The sequence below is a fragment of the Rhinolophus sinicus genome, linkage group LG12 (genome assembly GCF_036562045.2).
Source record: "Rhinolophus sinicus isolate RSC01 linkage group LG12, ASM3656204v1, whole genome shotgun sequence".
NCBI lineage: Eukaryota > Metazoa > Chordata > Mammalia > Chiroptera > Rhinolophidae > Rhinolophus > Rhinolophus sinicus.
Genome location: NC_133761.1, coordinates 46,515,893 through 46,534,695, shown reverse-complemented (window position 1 = coordinate 46,534,695; position 18,803 = coordinate 46,515,893). Strand labels below are relative to the sequence as shown.

Below are 18,803 nucleotides of genomic sequence, written 5' to 3'. Positions count from 1 at the left end.
TTGGGGACTTAAGTGTAAAGTGCTAGAATTGTCACTGAAGATGTGGGGTTGTGCTCGTTGAGTGGGCCCCTGGGCCAGGCAGAGGCCCACCGGGTCTGTTAGTGTCCTGGGGCTGCCATAACAAAGCACCACAACACCGGGGGGTTGTAACAAAAATTGTTTTTCTCCCAGTTCTGGAGTCTAGGATTCTGAGATCAAGGAGTTGGCAGGGCTGGTTCCTTCCGAGGGCTGAGAGAGAAACCGTTCCAAGCCTCCCTCCTGGGCTTGTAGACTTTCATATTCACACGATGTTCTCTGTGTCTGTCCACATTTCTGCACTAATGACCCCATTTTTACCCGATCACCTCTATAAAGACGCCATCTCCAAATAACATTACATTCTTAGTACTGGGGGTCAGGACTTCAACAGAGACATTTAGGGGGACACAATTCAGCTCATAACACCGGAACACCCAACAGCCACTGGCAGAGGTTTGTCGCAAAACCAAGTCCGTGGGTCAGTTGCCTGATGAGCACAGAGAAGACAATGTGTGAGGCTATAGGTTTCCATAGGTTATTCATGAGGCAGCCAAATTACAAGACTGGAGACAAGGCTTAGATTAATTTCCCTCCATAAAGACTTGGAGTAAATTTAGAGGATAAAGTTAAGGAGAAACGACGTATTTGTGTGTTCTAATTCGGGAGTCTTGACTGGACAATCTTGGAACTACGCCATCTAAGGTAGGAATGCAAAAGGTGAGACAGCGTAAAGGAATTCCAAGGTGGCAGGATCTGGCTGGGTGAGATCTAGGTTCCTGGGACACAGTCTGCACACAAAGGTTCTGCCTAGGGGCGGGTTTTGGTTCCGACCACCTCTAGGGGCCACCGGGAGTTCATTTGCTGGCGCTCTGTGCCTGGGTGAGCCCCTGGGACCAGTCTGACCCAGCTTGTGGTGGTGGTCTCTGGGGCATATTGTGAAGGAGGGCTGCTGTTATCTCCTGAAAGACACTGAAAAATCCTAGGGAAACAAAACTATTAGGGTCTGGTTTCAGGTTCTTCCGGTGAAGAAAATGTGAAGTACATGGGCTCTTCCGTCATCTCGGAAAAGTCTGCAGGTGCAGGAGCTGGGGGAAAAGCTCAGTGAACAGAGCCCAGGGCAGACCGCTCGCTGTCTCCCTCGCTGGCCACTCGGCTCTCCCTTCTCCCCTCTCGCAGCCCTGCTGCGGCTCCCACCTGCTTTCTGCCCCCAGGACTCCGTCTTGCTCTTGAGTCAGCCGTACCTCACCCCTGCTCTGACCAGCAATGGCTGGGGTGGGGAGTGTAGCCGGAGGAGGGTGAGTTCTAACAAAATATGGCCATGCTGGGCAGTAGGACTATGCTGGGGCCGGGCCACCTGCCACCCAAGGGCCATCGTAAGAGACCACGTTGCCCTTTGCAAGCTGGGTGCAGATCTCTGAGAAGACCCCATGGGCGGTGCAGGGGTGCTGGCTGCTCCAGGCCTTCACCTGAGGCAGCGGGAACCACCCTCCCAGTCCTGCCAACAGCTGATAGGGGATCCAAGGCTGGTGGCAGGACCACTGCCATGAGCGCCATTGGCTACTACTTACAGGGCGTCGCTAAATGAGAGACAGAAGGACCACAGGTCTAGGCTGCACCTGCCCAGTGCAGCGGAGGCCATCGTGGGGCTGGCAGGCTCCCAAATCACATCATCCTTGTCACCCAACCAAGTCCAATAGACTAAATGCAACAGAAGACCTGGAGGAAAGCCTGGTGACTTTGGGAGTTGAGAACTTTGTGCTGGTGATGGGCCTAATGAGGGCACAACCTGCAGACACCATGGTCCTAAATATGAGAGTTTCTGCCCAGAGGTAAGTCGACTTACATTATTTTAGGACACATAATTGTATTGAATGAACTTAAATATTTTATACCTCACATCTTTCCAAAAAGAAATGGAGACAGCAGCTTGTATCTTAAGGGAAATTGCTATTTTGTATGGTAAGGAGAAGTGTGTTCTGGAATGCTTTATTGAAAAGCTTTGTAGCCATTTTCATATTAGGTTCTCTTGACTCTGGCCCTGAAGGGAAAAGTGAAAAATGAAACAAAATAGCCTTAAGCAAAGCTAGTGGTCTCAGAGAGAACTTGGGGTGCCTGAGGAACTGGGGGTCTCCCCAGCCCCCACCCGGGGCTCTGGCGGGACGTTCAGATCATTGAACTCCCCCCTTCAAAGGCCAGAGGCTGGCCACCCTGTTTATAGTCCACATTTTAGCAAAGTTTTCACCTGGATTTTATGATCAGCCCAGCTATGAGCTCTCCTACCACTGATGTTTGCCAGTGACACAACTGACGTATAATTCCTCTGTTTTGAAAAGCCAGCAGTTGTTGGTCACACATTTCAGTTTTATAGAATTTGCTTTCACTTCTGGAATTTACCCAAAGATGAAACTGACCTCCTCCCCTGGGATAGTGTATTATTAACAAGTTCTTTGAACAACATAAAAGACTACCATCTAATAGACTTGGGAATTTGAACATGAGTTTAGTTAGTGGTTAGACTCGCTTTGCCATATTACTTTATTCATTTACTACTCAAAAGTCCACCCAGTGCTTATATACTACTGTCAAAACTTCATGGATATTTAAAACTTGTTCCATTGACATATAATTGACATATAACATATCAGTTTCCAGTTTACAACATAATGATCCAATATTTGTATATATTGCAAAATGATCACCACAATACGTCTAGTTAATATCTGTCACCACACAGAGTTACAATTTTGTTTTCTTGTGATGAGAACTTTTAAGATCTGCTCTCTGAGCAACTTTCAAATGTACACTGCAGTATTATTTATTTTAGTCGCCATGCTGTACATTACAGCCCCAGGACTTATTTATTTTATAACTGGAAGTTTTTATCTTTTCACCTCCTCCCCCTTCACAGCTATTAATTCCCAATAAAATGTATTGTTTTCTTTACAAGAAGATGAGAAGGCACCATATGCTTGGCTGTGCTGAGCTGGAGGCACCTAAGTCCCGTATTTTACTCTCTGTGGGTTTACACAGTGCACTTAATGGTGAGCCCCAGGTGGCATCAAACCCACCCAAAAGCCAGGGAGGAAGCATGAATGGGAAGGCTGCTCAGGAAGCTGGATCATACTGGACTTCTGCCAGTGCCAAGTAAATCTGCCCCTGGGACAAGTCCACGTCTCCGTGATTGCATTCCACTGAGGCAGTTTGTCCAGGAAGCACTGTTGTCATTTATAATTGGGCTTCATGGAAGGGTAAACAGAGCACAGCTCTGGAGTCAGAAGACAGGTTCCAGCCCCAACTTTCCCTCCTTACACACTGTCACTCCACCTTTCTGAGTCTCAGCCTCCTCCTCTGTAAATAGGGAACTGTCGCCCCGAGGAACCTTAACACAGGAAGGCAGCTAGCAGAGTGCAGGGCCCTCAGTGGATGTCCACTTGTCCTCATGTACAAGGTTGTCACTGCAAAGGAGCTCACGGGTGGCTGTTTTCTGTTGCCAGCCTTCACCGGCCTTTGTCCACAGTGCTTCTCTCTTTGGGAACTGCTCTCAGTAACCATCCCCTAGTTTTAGAGGGCAGTAGTGACATCAAGTCAAATCTGCTGGCAGTGTGAGAACTCAGTGGCAGCACAGAAATCGGTGGTGAGCCAAGCCCGTTCAGCTGCTTGCCGGGCCCGGTCACGGAATTACCAGGAATCACCAGATGATGCATTGAAACGAAGGGCCCAGTCCCGGTGAAGAGGAGCAGCTTGGGTAGGAGGACTCGGTCTCAAGCTGGTCATAAAAGGCGTGGAGCCCTCAGCCTGGTCATGTTGCAATGAAATCTTGTGCAAAGCACACTGTGTGCGAACACTTCCCCCCAGGGCTGTGGAGGACTTCTCTACAGACAGAAACAGAACTAAACCTGGCCTCGCTTAGGGTGAAAGTCCAGCCCACGAACCCCCACCCTTGCTGTGCCTCTGGATGCTGTCAGGTTAGCCCTTCCACAAGGCAAAGCCTGCAGCTGGGCCTGAGTCCAGACTCGCCGGCTGGTGACCACCTTTGGCCACGTCGGTGACCTTTCTGTACTCAACACAAATGATCGTTTTTGTAAGCAGACCTCATCCAGAGTTTGCAAAATATCCATTGTCGGGTCTCAGGCCTGATTTCCTATTTATTATACTTTTCCTTTAGCCTGAGTTCAGTTTCTTTCTTACATGCCTCGGCGGTGAGAGGGTTCACTCTCACCCCCTCCATGCCTCTGTGCTTTGCTCTGGACCTGTTCCCCCCGCCCCCTGCCAAGCTGCCCTGCTGACCTCCTTCTCTCCCTGTGGCCTCTCCGCCAGCCCCGGAGCGTGACCCCACGCGAGTAGGCGTGTGTGCACATATGTGTGTGCATGTGAAGCTGTCCCTACGGCAGGATCTGGGAGGTGGGAGAATGCATTCATTCATTCGATAAACAAAAATTGAGTAGGCACTTCCTAAGTGCATGGACTAGGGACACGCAAACCCCCATCCTCCTGGGGGGCGCCGCCCAGCGATGCACTATTAAGGAGACCGGGCTGAGGGTGTAGGGGACTCGGCAGGGCCACCTCTCCCAAACCAGAAAGGGGCCAGTCACGCCTCGGGGAACCCAGTGCCCCCACTTGCACCATCAGCTGGGGCTCTCCTTCCCAGGGCCATGTGCCTCAGGTTTCACCTCTGGAAACACTGTGGAAGCATGTTTCTCCCTCAGGCATTTGCATTTTATGAGTGTCAGAGCCTCAAAAGTCTCAAGGTCGCCGGCAGGTTTCTCTTTCAGGAGGAAGCGTGCATTTGTCCAGGCTGTCACAGGCCTTGAACTTAGGACTGGCCTCTCCTTTGGTAGCCAAGCCGACTTTAACAGTTGTGTCCATCTGTGGAATGGGTGTGATGCCTCCCTGTTCATGACCCTGGAAATCGCACATTGACTGCGGGCCAAACACCTGTCACTATGGTGGCCCATGGGGGGGTAGACATAGCGCAGTGACGGCGACTGGTTCAAACCCTCCTCCTGCTCATCTCCAGGGGCGTGTCCTGGGATGAGTTGCTTCACCTCTCTGGGCCTCATTTCCCAGCAGTGTCTCTACAACAACGCTCTAAAGGAGCTATCCTTAAAAGCTGGGAAAGGGCCGGGCACACGAAAGGTGCATAAATCATACCCATGTAGTTATCACGCTGAATGCTCACAGAAGCCTGGGGGGTTATCCCCCTGCAGGACTTGTAGGCGTCTTCCACTTCACTGGTTCTCAAACGTCAGTCTGTCTGCATCAGAACTACCCAAAGGGCAAGTTCAAATGCACGTTTCTGGGCTGCACCCCGCAGAGGCTCTGACTCAGTAGGTCCGGGTGAGGCCTGAGCATATGTGATTCTCACAAGTTTCATGTGACTTCGATGCTGCTGGTCTGAGAACTGCTGCGCTGGCTTCACCACGGATTAGAGAGGAGACTCCTGGGGTCAGAGTGTTTTCTCCCTGCCCGTCAGGAGAGTCCAGGCCTCCGAACTCCCAGGCCAGGCCAAGGCCGGGCGACGGGACAACAAAGTGCCAGGCCCCAGGCAGAGTCAGGATGCAAGACGTCAGACTGCAGCCCAGTCTGGGAGGACCCAAGGTTCTAGCGGAGAAATGAGCTTGACAGAGAGCAAAGCCCTGCCATGAGAGGCAGGGAATTGGCCTCTGTGGGTCTCATCCACATCAGCCCAGGCCTCTGGGCTCAGGAAGTGTGTGTGAGAGTGTGAAAGTGACTGTTGTATGTGTGAGTGTGACAAAATGTGAGTGTGAGTAGGTGAGTGTTTTTATGTGTGAGTGTGACAGTGAGTGAGTGTATGTGAGTGGGTGTGTGTGTCCACAGACTGAGTAGCTTAAACCACAGGACTTAATCGTCTCACGTCCTGGAGGCTGGATGTCCAAGACCAAGATGTGGGCAGGGTGGCTCCTTCTGAGGCCTCCCGCCTTGGCTCACAGACGGTCGTCTTCTCCCCGTGTCCTCACGCTCTTCTCTCTGTGCATGTCTGTGTCCCGGTCTCCTCCTCCTGTCAGGACCCCAGTCATAGTGGATGGGGTCCCACCCTAATGACCTATTTTACCTTAATAGCCTCTTTAAGGCTCTATCTCCAAATACAGTCACATTCTGGGGTGTTGGGGGTTAAGACCCCTAACACATATTAGGGGGCACACAGCAGAGCCCATGACTCTGTGTGTGTGTGTGTGTGTGTGTGTGTGTGTGTGCTTGTACATGCGCACAAGAGCTCTAGTGTGTAAGAAATCTGACTTTCTTTCCTGCCTCAGCCTGGGTTTGTGAGTCTATGGGGAGGCTGAGGAAGTCTGGCCTGTCACAGATTAACACGGTTCTTTAGATCTCAGGGTTCGACATAAGCTCCTTCTAAGGTCCTGGGGTGTTGAGCCTCCATCCCAGCAATGCCTTCCTCCGAACGCCGTCATGTGACGATATCACCTTCATTCCCTGCCCCCCAACGCCCCTCACCCCACAGCAGAAGACAGGCAGTTTGAGGAGGTGGCTGCCCTCTGAGCACAATGCCAGTCTTGCCCCCACCAGCCACTCCATTCACTGGAACTCACCTCACGCATTACCATCCTTTGTGTGTCCCTGAGGCCAGAGTACCCCCTTTCTTGCTTTTTAAGCTACAAAATACATTTTTGAGGCTCTTTCTAGTTAGTTAAGCTTATTCTTTTGCAGTGAAGAACTGTTTGTGGGCTTGATGGGATGTGGCAATAGTTCATTTCGGGCCTTACGAAAGGTGGGTTTTCCATTCGGGATGGATCATTACCTAATAGGCCGTTCTTTATAGGAACTGAACAAAGGTTCGCTGACACAATCGCAACGGCTGCTTGTTCTCAAGATAGCAGACAATTGTGCTTCTGGGTGCAGCATGCACAAAAGAAGGGGCCTGGGTCCCCCTGGACTTTTAAATAAACTGGATAACTGGGTTCCAGGGGAGTTTGAGCCATAGGATTGTCAGGAGGGTGGAGACAGGCCGCAGGCCAGCAGCAGGGCACAGCAGGAAGCACAGAGCCCACCTAGGCCCGAGCCCAGGCCCACTCCATAATTGGCACTCATTAAGTGTTTGTTGACTGAATGACTGATTGAGGGAATGAAAGACATGATTTCAAGGGAAAGAAATGTGTTCCATGTAGAAAACAGGGAGCCAGAAGTGACGCAGAGACATTGCTGCCAGCTTATTTCTTGAGGGGTCACTGCCGTGGCCACACTGTCTTCGAGAAAAGCTTTCAGTCAGAATACCTGTCAGTCGGCCTAAACTTATGTATTATGCACCCATTGTATGTAGAACACTGGGAAGGAAATAAAAGACATCTTCTTAAGAATTTTGATTTCCAGCTTATGTTATATAAACAAGCCATAATTGCACCTATAGACTTGTATTAGGGTTCTCCAGAGAAAGAGGTCATTTACATATAACATTGTGTAAATTTAAGGTACGCAATGAGTCTAAAGTGATTTGACAAAGATTTGTTATGAGGAATTGGCTTATGCAATTTTATGGAGAAGTCCCACCATCTGCTGTCTTCAGGCTGGAGGCCCAGGAAAGCTGGTGTGTCTCCAGGAGCACTGATATCCCAGGGGGAGAAGATGGACCTCCCAGCTCATGAGAGAGAGAGAGGAGAGAAGCGAGAGGCGAGAGGCGAGAGGCGAGAGGCGAGAGAGGAGAGAGAGAAAGAGCCCTTCCTCGGCCTTCTTGTTCAGGCTCTCAGCGGATGGGATCATGCAGTCTTTACTCAACAGACTGATTTAAATGCTCACCTCTTTTGGGAACACCCTCACAGACACACCCAGAAGAATGTTTCACCAGCTATCTGTTCATCTCTCAGTCCCGTCAAGTTGACAGGTAAAACGAACCATCACAAGACTAAAGGAGAAAGACTGGAAGGAAAATTGAAACTAATTGTAATTGATTGTATTGACATCACAGGATTATCGCTAAATTCACTTTTTTCCTTCCTGACTTTCTCTGTCATTTTGGCTTTTAACATCAAAATAGATTTTTAAAGTTCGTTAAACCTCTGCTGTTGTGATCACTGCTGTAAGCTCAGACCAGGGTTGCCTGTCCTTCCTGGGACCCTAATTTCAGTCTTATAGGGTGGGGAGTCAGTAACAGTGGGGCGATGACCCCAGCGAGGGCAAACATGGGCCATTCTTGGGGTAGAGTTGGCCTGTCTGTGGGGCCACATCTCCCCACGGAGTCCTCCACTCATTTTGTCCCAATCACCTGAAAGTCTGGCTTCCTTTTTACGCTTCTCCACATACTCTTCCACTTAGTCATTCGTTCATCAGGTATTTCTTAAGCAACTTTCTATGAACAATGAGGCACGTTGGGCCCTGGGCATCACAGAGTGAGCATTGGGCCCTGAGTGTCCATCTCTGGCTTACAAAGGGGGTAGATAGTTAAACAAATGGGGGCAGAACAGGAACAACAATGTGTTATTGGAGCTCAAGGCCAAGAACCTGAGCATCAAGGACGGGAGGCTTCCTGGAGGAGGGGATGCATTTAAGGTACGTCTCAAAGGAAAGTTGCAAGATAAATAGCCAAAGACTTTCTGCAAAGAAGGAGTGATGCAGGGAAGGCATGGAGGATTCCGAGTCATGGAGGGCAATGCCTGTTGTTTATAGGATGTCAGACAGAGCCAAGGGTGCAGGAGGAGAGGACATTTTAAAGCAGGTGTGGTCACACTTTGAAGGGCCTGATCTGCCCTGCAAAGGAGTGTGGACTCATCTGACAGACAGTGGGTTGCCTGGGTCTTAGAGTGAGGACATGGTGATGCTGGCTTTTTCACAAGAGAGTTCTCGTGGCCATTACAAGGATAGGGCCAGAGCCAGAGCCAGAGGAGCAGCAAGAAGGCCGGTGAGGCCAGTGACAAAAGTCTGATCTAAGGACCCAGCAGTGGGTGTCACCGGGATCCTACATTACTATGACTTGCAGGTCAGTCAGGTGGGAGCATAAGGGTGGGAAAGCCAGTGGGTCCATCCATCTCCCCAGGGTGAACACATCCCTACGCCAGCATACCCCCTGTGTCCTCAACACCCCTCCATTTCTGCTGCTGACACTGTCCTTATGGGGTCCCTCCCGCCTGTGTGGCTGGAATGCCTCCTCCAAGGCTCAGCGTGGCGCTCACCTCCCCCAGGAAACTTCCCCCCGAGGTTCCTTAAAGGACGTGCTCCCTCCTCTGACTCCCGGCCCTGAGTCCGACACTCCACCACCCTGGTTTTGCTCTGTTACTTACATGTTTTGAACATGTGTCATGTCTCTTAAAGTACAGAGTAAGCTCATTGTGGAATGATGGCATGAATTACACCCTTTCTGTAGCACGGAAGCCAGAGTCAATAGATGACTGAATGATTGGTTCATTGTCAATGTGTCAGGAGGCTTATCGGGCATCTGTCTGTCTGCTGTCTTCAGTGTTACTGGGTGGTAGGCCCTGGACGTGAACTCACAGTGAAAATCCAGTCACTTCACCTCGCTGGATTTTTGTTTTCTCATCAGTGAAATGGCAAGGACTAACCCACCATTCACTCCTTTCACCTTTTATCGACAGTGCGGCCCCCTTTCAAGTGTGGGCCTGTTTATGTGCAGTAGAGGCCGTGAACCAAACCCTCGTCTTCCCTCCTCCTCTCACCTGCTCCTCCTCCCCTTCTGTCCACAGTAGACTTAGAAAAAGTGTTGACCCCCCCACCCCGGCTGGGTGGTTTCTTCAAAGGCAAACCCTGCCACAGTTCTAGGATGGCAGACATGGCAGTTTGACGGCTCTGGGTCTGGGCACTGCTCAGGTCTGCACAGGCTGTGGCTGGGTCCAGGCTGAGGCCTGGGTCAGGCCCCTGTTCACTAATTATAGAGAAGCAGTTACTGCAGAATTTCCCGAGGAAACCAAAGCGAGGGTTTGGTTTCCACTCAGGTTGAGCAACTTCCTTCCAGGGCACTCAGCCTCCTCAACTAAAGATTCTCTTTCAACACAGGCAGTCCACGAACACACCAGGGCTGCATGGTCCATTTGACATAAATACATAAATGACCTTCAGGAGGAAGCGAGGCCCCTGGTTACTCTGGTGGGGATATTCACCAGAATTTGGTGGTCCACCCTGGTAATCTGAAGAATCTGGACTAGGCTGAGGTCCATGGGCAGTGTGGAGGCAAGGGACAGCTAAGGACATAATGTTAGATTTAAACAAAAGAGTGTTACCTGAAGTCCCAGAGGACATTTACCATCTCACTGGCAGCCACCGAAAGATAATTTAAACCCACACTAAAGGCACGCAAAGCTTTCATTTCCCAGAGCCTCCCTGTCAACATTTGGTCTCCTCTGCAGGTTATCTGAGCACCTCCCTGCCAACCCCACCCAGCTTGCCCCCACCCGGGCCAGGAGCTCCCCCACTTCAGCCAAGCCAGGCTCTGAGGAGAAACAGGAAACTGTTCCAGTTATTGACGTCGGTTACCTCAAAAAGACCCAAACTCCTGAGTTTACTTTCCTCTGACCTGATCCTAGTCATGTTTGGATGAGGTTTGGTCGATGCCCTGCAAGAGCTGTTTTCAGTTTTTCCACCTCTTTCCTTTCTGTGGACACCTTGACCGAAATCTCCAATCTCCTGTTGGTCATCACTTTTACTGGACGTTCATCTTTCAATTCCAGGTTGCTAATTCACTTCTAGCTTGTTCATTCTCTCTCCCTCAGACATTTCATATATATATATATATATATATATATATATATATATATATATATATATATATATATATATATATCTCCATCCATAAATATCTTCCAATTCAGCTTTGTCTTTCCCTAAAGGAACAACTGGTCAGAGATAGCCTATTGACCGTATCCACCTTTAAACAGCAGAGTTCCGGTTCTTCTCTGGATAGTTGTCACAGGGACTCATGGCAACTGCTTCTTCCCCAGCAGAAGAGCTTTTCAGAGCAGCAGGTGGTTAGCATGTCCAGGCAGCGTGCTGTGCCGCTGTGTACACGCCTTTGGGGGATTCAGACTGGAAGAACCCCTGATGGATGACGACGAGAAAGAGCCAGCCAAGCCCTCGCACCAGGGGAATTCGTCAATCTAGGCAGGACCCAAAAGGGAATGAGCTGTCCGCTGTACTTGATGGATAAGTTTCTCCCTTTGGGATTCCATGTAGGTGGCGTTTGTGGCAATGCATATTTACTACCCAATCCGGGGAGGACCTGGAAATTGAAGGTCAGAAGAACTCTGTAATGTTCTGTGGTGGTTTCCAGTCTTCCCAGGGAAGGACTGGCCATCCTGCTCTCTGTGCGTTTTGCACACGACCACTCCCCTGTCTCAAACATGCCTTCACTTCTGTAGTCACTCATTTTTCTTTAAGTGCTCTCAGCCACCCACACAGTTAGTGGAATTTAAGAGCGACCACCTTATGGGCCGCAGATTCCCGAAAGTTCTGCATGAAAATGTGTTTATTATGCACTTTTGTGAGCTCTTAACATGCTCTCCCTCATTTAACCCCAGAATAACCCAGTAAGATAAGCGCTGTTATAACCTTCATTCTTAAAAAGGCACTTTGGGCAGCTGGGGCTAGTCGCTTGTCCTGGGTCACCAGCCAGTGGTGAATGTGGAATTTGAACCAGGTGGTTTGGCTACAGCCTCCTGGTTTTAATCCCCACACAGCAGAGCAAAAAGCGTGGTTCTTGGAGCCCACTCTCCCCAGCTCAGCCCAGCCCCACAACATACTAGCTGAGATCTTGGGTGAGTGAAGACTCTTCCCCTCCTTGGGCCCTAGTTTCCTCGTCTGTACAGTGGGGATGATAATAATGCAAAGCTGATGCAGAGGCTGAGATGACTGAATGATGTCTGGCCATCAGAGCGCCATTCCATCACAGGCCCCGTATGTGCTGTCATGTTTCTTACGCAGCCCCTGCCTCCGTGTGTAAACCCGACTTTAACACAAAGACAGATTTTTAAACTTTTTATTTTGAAAAAACTTCAACCTTACAGGAAATTGGCAAGGGAAGTTCAGTGAGCTCTGTACATCCTTCAGATGTACTAATTGTTAATATTTTATCACATTTGCTCTCCTATTTCCCCCTCTCTATATACATGCTGTCATTATTTTGCTAAACCATTTAAGAATTAAGTCGCAGTATTTTGCCCTTAGCCTCTAATAACAAGGGCATTCTCATGTAATCACAATACAGTTGTTATATTCAGGAAACTTAACATTGATATAATATATGACCTAACATACAGTCCATATTCAAATTTCACCAACTGGCCCAATATGTCCTTTCAAGAAATTGCTTCTCCGTGTTCGGGGACCCACCCAGAATCACGCGGTGCTTTCAGCTGCCATGTCATGGTATCTCCTTTCACCTGCGGTAGTCCTCAGCCTTGCCTTTCGTGTCGGATCATGCAGAGTCTGCAGCGTGCCCCTCGTTTGGGCCTGTCTGATTTGTTCCTCGGGATTAGGTTCAGATTGTGTACTTTGGGCAGAAATGTTACACAAGTGGTATCTTCTTAGTGAGTCATGCCAAAAGGACATGGTGTTCGTTTTAATCTGTGAGGAGATACTATGAGACTGTAAATATCTGGTTCCTCTCAAATTTGCCCCCAGCGGTTTCTAGGGCCCAGAAGGAGGCCACACACTGATGCCACAGGTGTCCAGTCTGCAGTGGGCTGCGCGCACCCTCCCTCATGGGCCCCTCCCCCAGTGTGAGGACAGGGTCTGCTCCTCATGCCCCTCCCCCTTCTCCTCCTGTCAGAGGTTTGCACTGAGCAGGGACCCCACAAGTGCTTGTTAAGTAGAAATAAGTAAAAATATATGATCTGAGGTCCTGGGTACCTGCTCAGAAGTAAGCACCTCTATAGTAGAACCTTTCAGAAAGATGTAATTTATAGCTAACAACGGTGAGACCCCTGGACAGCCCCCGTCCCGGAAAGCACAGAGGAGAGAAAGTGCATTCATCTCTTTGTACTTGGCAACAAAATCTCCCTTCCCCATTCTCTTTGGACCTCGGGTGTCTTCAGCTGAGACACCTCAGTTCCTGGCCTCCTGTCATCCATTTGAAGCTTGTAGCTTGTTTTACTTTGTATACAGAACAGAAATATCCTTCTGTTCATCTGCCTGTGGGGCACTCAGGCTGAGAGAACTTTGAATGGAATATGTATAGGTAAAAACGGAAGGAAGGAAGGAAAGGAAGGAAGGGGTCTCTATGCTTCTCCCTCTCCCTCATGAGGCGATCTCAGGGCCTCATAGCCTGAAAGCCACCCCCACACAGGAGCAGGAGGAGGGAGGTGGGCAAGCCTGTGGCAGAGAGCCCCTCGCAGCCTGTGGCCACCTTCACTTGATCACTCAGCTCTGTCCACATCCCAGCTCCATCACCTACTACATCCATGACCTTTGGGCAAACTGCTAATCTCACTAAAGCTCAGTTTCCCCATCTGTGAAATGGGAATGGTAACAGTCATCACTTCAGAGGGTGGTGTGAGGCGTCTGTGAGCCACTGCATGTAAAGCCCTCATCATTGTGTCCGGACTGCAGTGCGTTCTGGGAAGTTCTTAGTCCTTGGCATTCTTCTCTTTTGCTGCCCTAACAAGACTGCCAACCTAGCTTAGTCCCATGTCTCTCTGTATGTTTGGAACACGGCTGACGTACTATGGGCAGGGGACTGGTGACTTCTGCTAAATGACACCTGCGGCTTTCACCTTCTAAACACAGCAAACCTGAACCTTCAAGGTCAGCTCCCAGGACCGGGGGCTGGAGATGACTCTAGTACCAACTGCACCTTGCGTGTTCCCGTGCAAGAACCGGAGGAAAGCCAGCACTGCCCTATTGAGCCCCTCTCTGAGAAGCTATTGAATTGCTCGTGTTTATTTTTCAAGCACTGTGCTCAGGACTGCTTCCTTTTTCTAAACCTTTGGGGTGGAATCGCATAAGCAATTGGGTGAAAGCACCAGGAAGAGGGGTTGTGTGTACACGCCTGTGTGTAAGTGTGTGTGCGTATGTGTGAGTGTGAGTGTGAGTGTGTGTCATCTTGTTCTAGTGGTGGCTGAGTTTCCATTCCGGTTTTCATTTTATGGCGCCTGCACGGAACTCTCAGCCCCGGCAGAGTAGGTTGGCCAGTTTTCGTGTGATGTTGGCAGGATAGCTTTGGCAGGAATTATGAGCACTGTTTTGAAATCTGCACTAATCAGATGGCACCAGGTTGCAGCATGGCAGTAATTACAGGACAATCCAGAGTTCTGCCAGGAAAGAGGGTGGAGCAGCTCTTTGTGGCTGAGATTACAGAGGGCAAAACTGACTGCACTCTTTGTGGTGGGGATGTAGGAGAGAAGGGCCCCCTGGGAGGAGAGGTAGCAGCTGTGAGGCCCAGCCTGCCGCGTCTCCACCCTCAAAAGCACAAGTGAATGAGCGTAACACATGGCGCTGGCCCCTCAGGTCTGCAGAAGATGCCAGATCGTGACCTCCATGTGGTAGGACAGGGCCTAATTCATCTGGTTCCCCCAGAAGCTGGCACAGGGCCTGGATCAGCGTAGCTGTGCAGCATGTGTTTGCAAAATAGAATCAAAGATTGAATAAATTTGATTAAACCTTAGCACAAAAAGTCCCTATGACGTCTTTTTGCTGTGCAGTCAGCTAAAACGAATACCAGATCTTACGCGCATAAGGGCGTCTTGCTGCCACCTTATTGGCTTCTGATATCCTTTTCCCATTAGAAATGCAAATTGCAGGATCTCCATGGATGTCATTTATGGGGACGTTCTTGCCAGGTTAGCACTCCATTCCTGTTTGCATGGTGTAGTGTTTGAAGGATGAACAGTTAGGGAGCAGTGGAGAAAACAGGGAGCTGAAGCAGAGTGTGTTTGGTTTGAAACGCTGCTCTGCTGTTACCACCTGTGTTTTCTGAGCAAAATCCAGAACCCTCTGCACTGTTTGCAGTGGGAGCCGGTCTGGCTGAGCAGTTAAGGCCCCAGCTCCACGCAGAGGCCCCTGCGTTCAAATCCTGTCTCTATGGGGTTTCTTTTACAGCAACTTTGGGCACATTACTTACTACATCTTGGCCTCAATTACCTCAATTATAAAATGAGAATAATAATTGTTGCGACTGATGGAGTTCTCAGGATTAAATGCCTTAATTTATGTAAACTCCCTAGAATAATGCCGGGGACCATGGCAATCACTCAGAAAAAGAAAAAAGAAAAAGGAGCTACTGTTATTTACAAAATGGGGCTAATAATGCCTACCTTATGGGAGAGTTGTGGGGAAGATTTGAAGACCAAGCATTTAAATATCCAGCACACACTAGGTCCTCAGCAATCTTCCATCCCTCCCCTGAAACCCCAGCATCGGTGTACTTGGAACATGATGAACTTAACCATGAACAAGTAGAAAAGCACTTTGAAAGGGGGGGGGGGGAAAGCAGGAAGCAGATACAGTAGGTGAGGGCATGTGAGAGCACATGGGACATGCCGGGGGGTTGTTTCCATAGCAGCCGTGGTCCCAGGACGTCTGAGCCCCTCGTCCTTCCAGCGGAACCGGCCAGTCTGGGGTGCTAGACTGGACTCTGTCTCCTTGATGAACCTCTGCAGGGTGGCTTTATCAAGAAGGTGGCCCCCAGCCAGGACCCTTAGGCTGTGGGGTGGCCACCCTTCATCTGGAAGAACTGTCCATCCTCCAGGGCAAAGGCCAGCAGAGTTCTTTTTTTTTTGTAGTTAACGTTTATTGGGGTGACAATGGTTAGTAAAGTTACATCGATTTCAGGTGTACAATTCTGTATTACATCATCTATAAATCCCATTGTGTGTTCACCACCCAGAGTCAGTTCTCCTTCCATCACCATATATTTGATCCCCTTTACCCTCATTTTAAAGGGCCACATAGAAAAGACTTTTGACTTTACAGGCCATATGGTCTCTAGCTCTGCCATTATAACCCTAAAGCACCAGTGACAATATCTAAAGGACCAGACGTGGCTGTGTTCCGGCAAAATATTATCCGGGAGCACCGAAATTTCAATTTCATTTCATTTTCACATGTCACCAAATACTAGTATTCTCTTGATTTTTTTCCCCTTAACTATTTGAAAACATGAAAACCATTCTCAGCTTGAAGGCCACACAAAACCAGGTGTGGGCTGGATTTGGCACATGGCCAGTTTGCCAACCCCTGCGGATGCCTTTTCCAGTCTAGTGGATTTCCTTTTGATACAGTCTAGTTGTTTTTCATTTGTTTATTCTAATTAGACGTCAGACTTAACACTAGCCCTACAGGCTCAGCACGACGTATGTGGGGTTTTCTGCCAGTTACTTTCTCTCCTGGCGTAGACATGACTTTGATCATTTCCTCTGTGTGTCTATGAACTATGGTGTAGACTCATATGATAATGGACTTGGGCAGCTTTGAGCTGTTTGTTCTCTTTTCATTTCCATTTCTGAATCTGTGTCTGATGGCATTTATTAATTTTTATTATAATACAATACACGTAAGATAAAAATTACTGTTATAACCATTTTAACGTGTACAATTTAGTGACATTCAGTGAACACTCAATACTGTGCCATCATCACCACTCGGCAGCTTCAGCGCTTTTTCATAACCCCATCATTAATAATTTATTTATCTGTCCCTTTGGACGTTATCTATGTTACAATGCAAGCTCATAGAGGCCAGGGCCCTACCTTGCAAATAACAGCCAACACTGCATAAACGTGGAAACAACCCTGCCTTCATTAAATTCAGAGTCAAAGAGATAGATTAAAACAGCTAGACTGATTTTCAGGAAAAAGAAAAACAATAGTTACGTTTAATTTATCTTAATATTCTCTTTCTTGATTTTTCTCATATCCTGGTGTCATTTTGAACATGCAGTTATCAACACCATCATTTTGTAGGGTTTTTTTATCCAAGGCTTATCCAAAAAATGAATTATTTTCTCCTCAAATATCTGTCGCTTTAGTCCTTCTTTCTCAGAGAAGAGTAACACCCTAGTCTGTGGCAACAAGGACCAAACAAAATGATGTCCAGTCGGCACGAAGAAGTAAAATAAATGTGCGGACAATTTCCCCAATCTTATTCTAGACACATGGACATTTTTGACATTGTTAAAGTAAAAAATAATAAATGGCGTGAAATATTACTAACACTGTATCTATGCAGTCTGTCAATTAAGTTCACAAGCTCATCCTAGAAAAAGTGCTACATACCTCATTGCTGAATCTCACTACGGTCACCTTCCAAGTACTCCCCTTGGGAAACTGTGCACTGACGCCAGTGCCTAGTCCACCCTTCAAAGCAATTTTGGAACTCTTTCTGGAATGGCCATCAGAGATGTCGTCGTATTACCCTTGATGTTTTGAATGTCATCCAAATGTCTTCCTTTCAATATTTCCTTTATCTTCGGGTAAAGAAAGAAGTCATTGGGGGCCAGATCAGGTGAGTAGGGAGGGTGTCCCAATACAGTTATTTGTTTACTGGCTAAAAACTCTCTCACACGGTGCCGTGTGAGCTGGTGCATTGTCGTGATTCAAGAGCCATGAATTGCTGGTGAAAAGTTCAGGTCGTCTAACTTTCTCACGCAGCCTTTTCAGCACTTCCAAATAGTAAACTTGGTTAATTGTTTGTCCAGTTGGTACAAATTCATAGTGAATAATCCCTCTGATATCAAAAAAGGTTAGCAGCATCGTTGCAACTGTTCGGGAACTTAATTGTCAGACTCAGTATATGAGTTATTTCTACTGCTGTATGTAAAGTAACCCTCTATTTTATACTAGGAAAGGCCTAACAGATCCCTTTTACACTGTTTAAAAGTATGATTGATTTCAGCTGTTTGTCTCAATGTCTGATTTCTTTAAAGCAGACATCATCAGACTAATTTAGAAAATGGACTCTGTAGACCCCAGAGCTGTATTTTGGAGTCAAAACCCCAGAGGAATACATATAACACTGAGGTATAGCTCTGTCAGTGCAGGGCTTCAGGACAGGTTGACATCAAAAATCCTCTTAGGTGCTTCTTCACCAATAGAGGCTTTCAACTGCCAATTTAAACTTGTCAGGGAGAAGGTGCTAGTAGATTATGCTCCTGGCACATCCAGTTGGCAGTCTTCTATCTAACCTCCCAGTTCCTGTTTCTTTGCATGAGGAAGAAATTCACTTTATGAACCAGGTTACTTGGCAAGTGGGGTGGGGCAGAGTGAGCACAGGGGAGATTTAAATCCCTGGTCACAGCAGACATGGGGGCATCAGTTTTCCCCATAGCTCCTGTCAGTGTTTTATGTATGAGTGTATGTTTATATATACATTATACATATGTTTGCATATATATACACATACAAGTATACATAATGCATACATGCATATACACACATACAAATACATATATGTGTGTATGTAGATAGATAGATAGATAGATAGATAGATAGATAGATAGATAAAATACCTACCTACCCTTATGCAGCATGATGGACCGATGTGTGCCCTCTGAGCTGTGTCTACTAACCTTAACACTTCAGACATCTTTTTTTTCCTCCAGAAGGAGAAGGGATAACAAATTGCTCACTTAGATTCTTGAGTTTAATTGAAGAATGCATTTTCCCCATTCTCAGCAGGAGTGTTACAACATCAGAGGCTGAATCCAGTTACCAAAATGTCTCTCTGCTCACCTGTCAGCGTTCCTGTACATGAGAGAAAGGAAACAGACCCTTAAAATAGGTGACAGGCTTGGGATCTGTGGGACAGAGAATGTACTGGAAACTTTAGAAAAGTAATGACTGCAGTGAACCAGGCCCGCCTGCCCTGGACAGTTGCCA

The 18,803-nt window shown here is 48.1% G+C and overlaps 1 long non-coding RNA gene across 6 annotated transcripts in view; it reads left to right on the top strand.

The window, feature by feature from the left end:
- The first annotated feature begins 1,520 nt into the window (after positions 1 to 1,520).
- The window catches only part of LOC109455420 (uncharacterized), a 36,376-nt gene continuing 19,093 nt past the window's right edge, over positions 1,521 to 18,803 (top strand). For 5 of the 6 annotated variants that reach the window (XR_012490803.1, XR_012490800.1, XR_012490802.1 and 2 more), the window contains exons 1-2: positions 1,521 to 1,847; positions 7,461 to 7,870. This is a non-coding gene — a long non-coding RNA (uncharacterized LOC109455420). The remainder of the gene's footprint in view (positions 1,848 to 7,460; positions 7,871 to 18,803) is intronic. The other variant, XR_012490801.1, reaches the window with a different exon arrangement.